This window comes from Mobula hypostoma, chromosome 14 (assembly GCF_963921235.1).
Source record: "Mobula hypostoma chromosome 14, sMobHyp1.1, whole genome shotgun sequence".
NCBI classification, from domain to species: domain Eukaryota; kingdom Metazoa; phylum Chordata; class Chondrichthyes; order Myliobatiformes; family Myliobatidae; genus Mobula; species Mobula hypostoma.
The window spans coordinates 22,802,870-22,814,187 of NC_086110.1; the positions used below are offsets into that span (position 1 = coordinate 22,802,870).

Genomic DNA, 11,318 nt, shown 5'->3' on the forward strand with positions numbered 1-11,318 from the left:
GAGGGTGGTGGGTAAATGAAATGAGTTTCCACAGGAAGCCATAGAAACATGTACAATTGGAATGTTTTAAAAATATTTAGACAAGTACATAGACAGAAAAGGTTTAGGGATAGGAGACAAACAAACACAGACAAGACTAGCTCCGATAGACATCTTGATTAGCATGCATGAGTTGGGCCCAAGAGACTTTTTCCATGCTGTATAATATTAGATATATATCCTGGGAACTTTGCTGCCCACCTCTGTTCTGAGCCACCACAGTCTTCTGCTACAGAAAGCACAATTGAAAGCCAAAATCTGGCAGCAGAGTGAAAGCACAGAGACATTTCACCGCCAGCTACCCCATTGTACATATTCTCAGAAAAATGTGGAAAGATGCCTGGGAAATCAGACATCAGTAGGAGACAAATAAGTGTCCTTGGATCTCATGCATTTATTCACATGTTGTGGAAAGGAAGATTTATACTACAGACATCTTCCTGACATTTTTAAAGCAAGTGCCTGCATAATCGCATCAGGGATAGGTATCATTTGGCTACTAAATTGTAAAATACTTAAAAAATTTGACATTGATAGATAATAGCCATAAGGCTACCTGAAATTAGAACAAGATCACAGGAGGCAGCAATTTTACCTCATTCTTGATCATTTCTTTCACAGTTTTATTTTCTTGCATGGTTTTCAAAATGATTTGTTCCCATTTTTCTGTTACATAATATTTGCATCCCAATGGAGCTGAAAGCCCATCTTCTATTTCACAACCAGGGGTTTTGGAATCCGCTTTAGTCTATAAGCATCCAGAGAAACTGCTTTTCATTGAGGTTCTACCTTAACTCATGTGACATTTGGTTACGAAAATCAAATTCTAAAGAAATTGCGTCATGTTAGAGGCACTGAGAACCTATATATGATAGCTGAGAAAGTGTTCAGCAAACTGCAATAATCTGTTGAAAAAGTATTAGTGGTTGTGTACAGTGAATACAGGTTTCCCCTGCCATCCGAAGGTAGAGCGCTCCTATGAAACGGTTCGTAAGCTGAAATGTCATAAAGCGAAGAAGCAATTACCATTAATATTTGAAAAATTCTGTGAGCGTTCACAGACCCAAAAATAACCTACCAAATCATGCCAAATAACACATAAGACCTAAAATAACAGTAACATATAGTAAAAGCAGGAATGATATGATAAATACACAGCCTATATGAAGTAGAAATACTTTTCCACAATCATTACTGAACTGTTTGCCAAAGCGAAAATCTCATGCAAGTGCCATCGGCAGAAAATCTCACACAAGCACCGTCAGCAGAAAATCTCACGCAAGTGCTGTTGGCTAGAACACTCTCTCCAGTAACCTTTAAGCTATGAAGCTGCCAAATCATACCAAATAACATGTAAAAATACACAGCCGATATAAAGTAGAAATAATGTATGTACAGTGTAGTATCACTTACGGGAATCGGGAAGACAGCGCTGAGCACACGGTGTGTTAGACTTGTCGGAGTTTGGGTGGTGCAGTGGCCCCCACCCTCCGGGCCGCTGAGCAATACATTGCTGCGAAGAACGCAGGGGTCCAGCGGTAGCCGGGAGGTACACAGCACATCTTTAAGAAAAAAGCCGAAACAAACATGCTAATTAATTAGGTGCCGCCCGTAATTGTCGGCCCAGATCAGTGCCGATTTCCCATTGTGTCGTCTCTGATCTGAGCCGACAATTATGTGTCGGCGGCACCTAATTAATTAGCGTGTTTATTTCGGCTTTTTTCTTAAAGATGTGTTGTGTGCCTCCCGGCTACCTTTGCATTCTCTGTGAATTGGTATCTGTCCGTGGCCTGGGGGTTGGGGTGGTGGGACACTGGGGTATCATCTCGTCGCCTGTTTCCATTAGAGCAGGCAGCTCATCTTCTTCTATTTCTGCCCGCCTCGATGTCGAAGGTCGAGGTTCCTCGTCTGCTGTGGCTGATGTGGAAGGCTTGCTTGACTGCTGAGCCTCGCGCATTTTTCTATCACACAGTTCTTTAATAAGGACTCAAACCATCCTGCAAATATCCCCTAAACCGACGTACCCTTTCAAAATTAAAGTTGTACTTTATCATTACTCATTCGGTTTCCATTGTTATCCTTTTTTCTTCCAATTGCATCAGCTCTTCATCTGTCAGTTCTTGGTGATGGGATGCCAAAACCTCTTCAACATCATGTTCGTCAGCTTCCACAAGCCAAACTCACGTTGTCCTTACTTCATTCATCACGATCAAAACGCTCAATTATGTCTGGTTTTACCATAAGTGTAACACCTTTACGAGCTCTTTCAGGCTTTTCCGATGCCATAGAGCTCATCTTGCAAATGGCAGCTCACAGGCACGTGTTAAAGCAAAGCAGTTCCGAATCCAGGGGAGAGCGGCTGCTCAGGGCGCGCTGCCTTTTATCGCGCACTATTTTCGTGCGCTGATTTTTTATCGCGCGCTAAATTTTTTTTCATAACAATGGAAACACCTTCTGAAAGCGAAAACAGGGTACTAATGTAGGTTTTTCGTAACGGTGAGGTTTCGTAAAGCGAACGTTCGAAAAGCGGGGGACACCTGTATAGATTTAAAAAGCCCACTGTCTCTTGGGTAAATAATTAATGCAAAGTGCATAAAAGTATCAATTGACTTGTAACTCTGTCACATGTAGAGGTATTGAGGAGCTGTACATGCCAAAGTAGGAGATAGCAATGAGTGTTATTTGTTGCAGACTGCCTTCCAATACGTCCATTGTCAACATTCCAGGATAGTGTTTCCTTCCGATTCTCCCTCATTTCCTTCCCAACGGAAACACCTGGTTTTACTCAGAATCAGCACAGCAACACTAACATCAGCAATGCATTTCAAGAACAAGGCATTCTCAAGATGGCTGTGTGCTGTTGTTCCAACATTCTTTTGTAGAACTAGTTCTTGTACAAGTATTAGAGTACATTGTTTGATAAATTAGATGCATTCACAAAACGAAGGCATCTCGGCCTTGGTAATTCATTGCTCTCAAAATTGGGAACGCAGTAGGGTACTGGATGTTTTGCATTCCAAAGGCATGTTAAATTCATGAAAATAAATCAGGCACACAGCTAAGGCTGTCCATACTATTCAATGGCTACATGCCAGTTTTAGGAGGTTGGGGAGTAAGGCAGGCCTATAACCACTTAGTGGATAGAGGAATTTTCAGAAAATGACTGAAAGTAATTCAGACTGATGAAGTATAGTCCAGGTACTGAAAGAAAAGGAGAACATTTTCCCCCACCAGAAGGCAGAAATCTCATCGGGAAGTATCAGGTACTGAAAGAAAAGGAGAACATTTTCCCCCCACCAGAAGGCAGAAATCTCATCAGGAAGTATCTTTAGCAATGAGAAGAGGTCACCAAGCAGGCCCGTGCCAGGTGACTCATTCCCAAGGCACGGCTGCATTGACCCGACAAGTTCAAGAGGCTTAGCCAAGGTAAGACAACAGGCATTGTTCTGTGTTAGAGGTGCACACCACCAGACTGATCACTCAAAACACACTCATACAACTTGCTGCGGAAATCTTTACTCCATATTCTCTGCACTCACTCACCTCAGCAGCATTCCTTGCATCTTACCTGCTGTATAGTCACCAGGGAATCACTGAGGGCATACTGTGCAAGCACATCACAAGGCACTCGCAAACAGGTTCCCTTGCAGCAAAAGAACTAGACTTAGCTTGGGGCAAGAAGAAACCACTGCCAGAGAATGGTGAGCATTATGTGAACAAAGAGAAAGAGGAACTACACTAAGTGGGGAAAGTCTGGTCCTTGGAGAGTGCCTGTGCCAAGATTCTTCACACAGCGTTTCTTGACAAGCTGTCACACCAGCCTTTTTACTTTCCATTTATCCAACACATAGTCCCAAAGTGGGGCTACTTTCACCAGTAATCCTTTTCTTGTATTTTCTTCATTCGATAGAGACCTGACCACAAGACATAGGAGCAGAACTGGGCCATCTGGCCCATCAAATCAGCTCTGCCTTTGGATCATGGCTGATTTATTATTCCTTTCAACTCCATTCTCCTGCCTTCCCCCATAATCTTTGACACCCGTCCTAATCTCGAACCCATGAACCTCCACTTCAAATATACCCAATGACTTGGCCTCCACGGTTGTCTCTGGCAGTCAATTCCACAGACTCACTGTCATGTGGTAAATAAATTACTCCTCATTCTTGTATTTGAGGTTGTTCCTTCCGGTACTAGACTCGCCCATATTGGAAACATCCTTTCAACATCCCCTCTATCTAGGCCTTTCAGTATTGTGACTCTCCTCTGGATCCTTTCTAATGCCAGCATGTTTTTTTTTAAAAAGATAAGCTCAAAACTGCTCACAATACTCTCAGTGTGGTTTGACTAATCCCTCATAAAGTCTCATTGTTACATCCTTGCTTTTATATTCTAGTCTTACTGAAGTGAATGCTAACATTGCATTTACTTTTCTTACCACTGACTCAAACTACAAATTAACCTTTAGAGAATTCTGCACGGGGACCACCAAGTCTCTCTATACCTCCAATTTCTGAATTTACTCTCCATTTAGAAAATAATCTACACCCTTATACCTTCTACCAAAGTGCATGACCAAAGTCCTTCAGTATGCTGGGACTTCCAACTATAAAACTGCAATTTCCATTTCTAACCTCTTTAACTTGCAACTCTTGCGTAAATACACAAACAACACGGCATTGAGTAATCACAGCTCATCAATCACTCATGAAATTAATTTCTTGGCAGTCAAGATATTCTGCTGCTTCAGTGCCTTAACAACTGTCTGCTGACACACACCACTTCTAAATAATAAGCAGGGCTTTTTTCCCTCCCCCAAAGCTTGCAAAGCTATAACAAAACAAAATCACTCACCTCTGGGGCTTAGATGTTTTGAAATAGCATTCTACCAGAATTTGAAAAGTCACTGACGTAACTTGTGAAGAGACAACATTCAAGTGACAGATGATCTCTGGAATATGGGATAATTCAGGAGTAAGCTTCACCAGCCTGGATGTTTGCAGCTAAAACATTATGCAATCCACAACAAAGCTATCATTAGACTCTACAAGCATCAACACAACCACTAAGCTGTAGATCTATTAGCTAGATGTCCTTGCAGCAGAACTTCATTTCTGGTCATGTCAGGCCTCCTTGTTACTGGATCAAGTCCTCACTCTGTATTCATGATACCCAATGTGCAACAGCTACCCCAGACTAAATATAAATTCCACTATCTGTGGAAAAGTCTGTAGGGTCTACTTTGACCTTTTAAAGTCACCTCAGAATTTAAATAAAAACTGGGGTGGAGCAGAGGATGAAGTGGTAATCACTCAAAAATCATACTCAAAGAGGGAGAGACATTCCTTACTTCATAAAGTAGACTCTTCAGGAGGATTAGGGACTTATCTCGCCGTTGAAAGGAGATAATCATGTGGTCATTTGCGAAGATAAATAAAAGCTATTGCAAAGGAAATGTTTTGGGAATGGCAATTTGTCCTTTCATAGAGGTAGAAGCAGTATTCAGGCAAAATATTTATAGGTTGTTTGAGAGCCAAATACAGTATTTTGTTTTACGAATTTTGTACAATAGCAGATATTACTAATAACTGTCTGGGCACAACACATTAAACAAAGCGGCACTTTACTGATAATAAAACCCATGGAAAGACCGGTCTCCACAGCAACCAAAGTCTCCAGCTCAATGCATACCACTTTTTAAAACACCTAAACAAAATATCAAGGCTCGGGAAGGTTCATCAAAAGGTTGTGTTTACTTAACTAAATGCCGCACAATAATGAAGAAATCTGCAATTGCAAAACAAGTTATACCGAATTAAAGTTTATACGAATATATGAGCAATTTTGCCATGCGTGAAGAGGCAGGGGAAAACCGAAAATCTAGTTTGTATCCTTAACCAAGACATAATTTAATGTTTGGCAGCAGCGCGGCACTCCAGACAACTTTAAATAAATTTCAGAGACATCTTCAAGGAGTGAAACTTTAGAAATATCTCGGCATATTGGGTCTGAGGCTCAAGGCTGCGTCTCCCAGCCGAAGTTCGATGTTATACCATTAAAATAAATCGACGTGCTTTGTAACGTGTATACACAAACCATAGTTATTAGTTTCAATTTTAATGCAGGTGGAAAGCAAATCAAAGAACACCGACAGCATCTGCTGTAATTACAGTCATTTTATAATGCTAAAATTACAACTTGCGAACATTTAATTGGCAATCGTTACTGAAGTTAAATGTGATGTGCCTTTCTGGTGGTTAAACAACAGCCTACCTTCTACTGCCACACTGAGTAGACGGGTCAATGGGGTCAGGCAGCTTCTTTCAACTTTATATAGAGAGAAACGTGATCACCGTCTTCAGCTACCAAAATGAAGAAAAACTGCTGGCAATCGGCGAAATAATGAGTGCGGAGAGGAACGGGGCTCTCCGAGCGCAGTTGTGTGGTTGTCTCAGGATCTTCAGCACCACCGACACGCCCACTGCTCTCCGGCACCACCCCTCCAAACCCTTTCAATGATGCACTGGACATCTCGTACAGTACAGTACTTACTGGTTCATTGGCCACAGCGCGGAACGGGCCTTTCGAGACACGCTGCCGAGCAATCCCGCCATCTGACCCTAGCATAATCACAGGACAATTTACAATGACCAATTAAGCTACCAGCCGGTTGTCTTTGGACTGTGGGAAGAAACCGGAGCGCCCGGAGGTAACCCTCGCGGTCACGAGGAGAATGTACAAGCTTCTCACAAGCAGGGCCCGGCAGATGGAATACAACACTGGTAAATCCACAATGGAGGAAGAGATAGAAAATCAGATTAGTACTGTACTTAAATGGCCAAAGACTGCAGCATGTTGTTATGCAGAAGGATTCGGGAGTGCTTGTGCATGTATTGCATAAGGTTGGTTTGTAGGTGCAACAGGTTATCAAGAAGGTTGACCTTTATTGCTGGAGGGATTAAATTTAAGCACATGGAAGTCATGCTGTAACTGTACAGGATACTAGTGAGGCTGCACCACAGTTCTGTTCTTCTCACTTGAGGCTTGGGAGGCATTTCACCTGGTTGCATCTGGAGTTGGGGGGGGGGGTTAGTCTATGAGGAGAGATTGAGTCACTTGCTGGAATTCAGAAAAATGTTAATTCAGAACTTATGTTCTTAAGTTGTCTAACATCAATGATGGGCACATTTCTTAAATAACCCAACATTCATTATTAATTTAGTGGGCATTTGGATTTCTTCAATGAATTTGTCAAAGACATTTGTTAGTTTTTTATTAACAAGAATTATTTAGGGGTAGCTCTCTCTTTCTGCCTAGGCTGTCCAACAATGGAAAATGACTTGCTTCCAATCTGATTTTGCAGGTTCTGTGGCAGTTGATGAGACCAATGTGGTAATTGTATGCTTTTCCACAGATGGGGCAGGAACATGAAGTAGTACACTCCTTCTCCCAATTAGGAAGGTCAGGGACTCAAAGTCCGACTGCTCCTTCTCCACATTTGCAATCATGGGAGTTACTGAGAAACAGAATCATGTTTATTATCACTAACGTCATGAATTTTGTTGTTTTGCGTCAGCAGTGCAGTGCGATACATAAAATATACTATATAACAAGAAAGATATATTAAAAATAAGTAGTGCAAAAAGAGAGCACTAATCAGAAATCAGGTTTAACATCACTGGTATACATAATGAAATTTGTTGTTATGTGACATAGTGAGATAGTGTCCATGGGTATTATTGACCACTGAGAAATCTGATGGCCGAGGGGAAGAAGCTGTTCCTAAAGAATTGAGTGTGTGCTTTCAGGCTTTTACCTAATTATAGTAATAATGATGGATGTTACAGTTTTCAGGGGAGGCCTCGAGTACATTTTTGAATCTTTCCTCTATCTCTTCCTGTAACTGAGCTTGAAATATAACGTAATTTTCAGGAGTCTGGTATGAGGTATACAGCAATGTTGTCTGGCTAACATAGCCAGTTAAATGTAACTAGGGTCTCAGTGTCCTGGCAGAGATCACTAATATTTAGTTCAATTATTCTTCTAGTGAATCTGGAGAATCTTGCAGAGAGAGTGTTGATCTGACATTCCCAGTATCTTGAGATGTCTGCTGAAGACAGTCCAGGCTCAGAAGTAAACAAAAATGTAGGGAATACTGATGCTTGGTAAACTAAACATTTATTATACACAGAAGTCTAAAGTTATTATCTTCAAACAACTTTTCTTCAACCAACCAAAGTACCCCAACAAATTTTCTTGATGTACCTTGACACAATGTAGCACTTCACAGCCAAGAAACACCCCCCAGGTGTGGAGCTAATTTTCAGAACTAATAAGAAGCCATACAATCCACAATAGTTACATTTCAAAACCAAGAGCAAATGAACTTCAGCAACTGAGTCACAATATAGCACCAATACCTGCTTTTGTGTGCATAAGACATCTTTAACTCATTCAGTAAAGCATATGAGAGAATTGACCTTACACTGAACAACACTCCAACAGTAAAAGAACATGCTGAGACTCTGGAAAGAGTGAACCACTTTCCATATCTTGGGAGCTGCCTCTCATCAATGTGAAATATGCCATTGCCTTCAGTGCACCTGGACAGAAGCGGTTCAATTGAAAGAAAGGGTATTCAGAGTTCTAAAGGATAAAGGGTAAAGTACATTGGATAGCTAAGAAATGATATTAAGTGGGAAAATGTGCTTGAGATGCTACTTGAGTAGTACTACTACTCTTTCTATGTAACGACAAAAGAAACTTGTCCATTTTTGACAACCAGGGATGGAGATTATACAGCTTGAATAAAATCATTCTCTTGCCTACAAGTTTCAAATAAAAAGCTGTTTAACCGATATGTTTTTGAAGGACAAAATCTACAAATAAACAAAGTGCATTAGTGTATATGGATTTTCAAAAAGAATTAGCTAAAAGGTATCTCATGAAAATATTTAAAGGTATCATCTAAAAAAAATGCTCAATGTCTCTCCCTGGTCTTTGGCCTTTATACCAATGAGAACAAATTCTCTTATCCTGCATGGACCACTTACAAATTGAATATCTGAGTTATTTTTTAATACTGCCTGCCTATTGGAGAAAATCCCATTTAAACCAAGTGCTTCATCCCTAAAGATCACTCCAGTAAATCTCCAAGACCTTTGCATTATTTTCAAAATGTGATGATCAGATTGAATTCAAAACTCGAGTTGTGAAAACAAAGTTCAATAAAGGTTCATTCTATCTTGTTAGGTTGTATACTTGATGCTCCATTTATGTACACTTTAATAGCTTTCTTTAATGATTTCTGCACATATTTACCTCAGACACACTGTTCCTGCATTCCTGTATATTTGTTCCACACGTTATTATTACCCCTCCTTCACAAGGAAATAATTGTGGACTTGAGAAAAATGTAAACCACCCCCACCCCCTGTAAATACATGACTCCACCATAGAGAGAGAGTTAAAAGCACTAAGTTCCTGGAAGTTCACGTCACCTATGACCTCACCTGCTCCCTCATTATCACCTCCCTGAACAAGGTGTTACAATAGAGCCTCCACTTCTGGAGAAGATTGAGGCAAGCACGGACCCCCACCTCCTCCCAATCTTAACTGTGTTTTACAACACCATTTAGAGAGTCTTGACAAGTTGGATCTCCATCTGGGATGGGAGCAATTGAGCATTGGACCAGAAGAAATGTGAGAACAGCTGAGAGGATCACACGGGTCTCCCTATGATCAGGGACATCTATCAGGAGTGCTGCTTGCTATTAAGTATTATTAAGGAATCCACCCAACCACCCAGTATCCTCTTTGACCTTCTACCACCAGGCAGGAGACCACGATGCTTAAAAACAAGAACGGTCAGGACGAAAAACTGTTTCTTCCCCCAGGACATTAAGCTTCTGAACTCTCTGCTGCATCGTATTCAAAGTGTCACTGGTTAATCTGTTCTGTACCTTAGAATATTTAATATTAATGCACTTTAGTTTTTAGTTATGTGTGATCCATTTGTAGATTTTATCCTTACCTTCATAAGTTATCAAGTGATATGTGTACACCTGGTTCGAAGAAATGTTGTCTCATTTTTATATATATATATATATGGTTATACATGTTATATACAAGTATATTGTTAAATGACAATAAACCTGACATTGTTTCAACTGAAATACATCTTATTTGGACATAAGACTTGTGATTTCAAATTAAATCAATACTGAGCAAGTGAAGTATTATGGTATTAATCTGCATTGCCTTCAAATATTATCTTTTGAATTCAAAGTGGTCTTTCACGACCCTTTTCATCAGTACCGATTTGTCTGCATTCTGGATGTATAGACTGCTGTTTTACTTCTTGCATTAAATTTCACCTGCCACATGCTAGTTCATATATTTAAGACTGCCTGTTTTGTCCTAAAGTTAATCCCTAAACATCTTACCTTTCATTATGCTTCTAAGTTTAATGGCATCTGTAAATTTTAAAAACATTTCTTTTAGACTGAAATCAAAGTCATTAAAATATCCATTGCTTTGATCTCAGCACCAGTGCCCAAATCTTCCAATCTTAAAAGTAATCATACAACATAATTTTTAAAGAATGCTATTATTTACAGAAAACAATTTCCATTGCCTACTTATTCAGATGCACATTTTTCTAATCACAATTTTTCCCAACCCTGTCCATAAAAAGTGGCCCCAAAATCTAAGTTGTGGATATACTGCGATTGCTAATTATCACAAATGACTTTACATAAACACACCTTAGTTGCTATCAGACAAGTGTTAAAGAATAGTTTGCTGGCAACAATGCATCTGGTCATTGACTATTCTGAAAAGGGAGGTTTGAAATGTTTTTCTTTCTTACAGGAGTAAACACGAAAGGAAATTTTTAAGATACAAAGGAAATGTACATTTCCCCCGTTTGTACTGTTAGCAAGTGCTATGGAAAGAACATTCCATTTGCTTAGTCACTCTCACATGTGTCCTGCTGCATAATGAATGATGCCAATCTTCCTCTTCCCAAAACATGTTGTGATAGATTCAGCTCATACACAACATGAGTTGTCTGGTTAAAATATTTGATCTGTTAAAAATACAAGGTTGTTCAGATAAGAATAAAAGTAAATGTTATAGTTGATCAATCAATTTTATAAAGGCTATACTGTATTTGTGTTCTTTTCTTTCTGCTTGCACTTTTCCCTACCGGTGCACTATTATGTGTTTGGCATTAAGACAATAGGAGTTGTTAATTCAACAACCGGTAACATCAACAC

The 11,318-nt window shown here is 40.0% G+C and overlaps 1 protein-coding gene across 1 annotated transcript in view; it reads right to left on the minus strand.

The window, feature by feature from the left end:
* Positions 1-6,476, minus strand: part of ripor1 (RHO family interacting cell polarization regulator 1) — a 315,583-nt gene extending 309,107 nt beyond the window's left edge. The window contains exon 1 of the mRNA XM_063066805.1: positions 6,313-6,476. The gene's annotated coding sequence lies outside the window, so the exon portion shown is untranslated. The remainder of the gene's footprint in view (positions 1-6,312) is intronic.
* Positions 6,477-11,318: the final 4,842 nt, after the last annotated feature.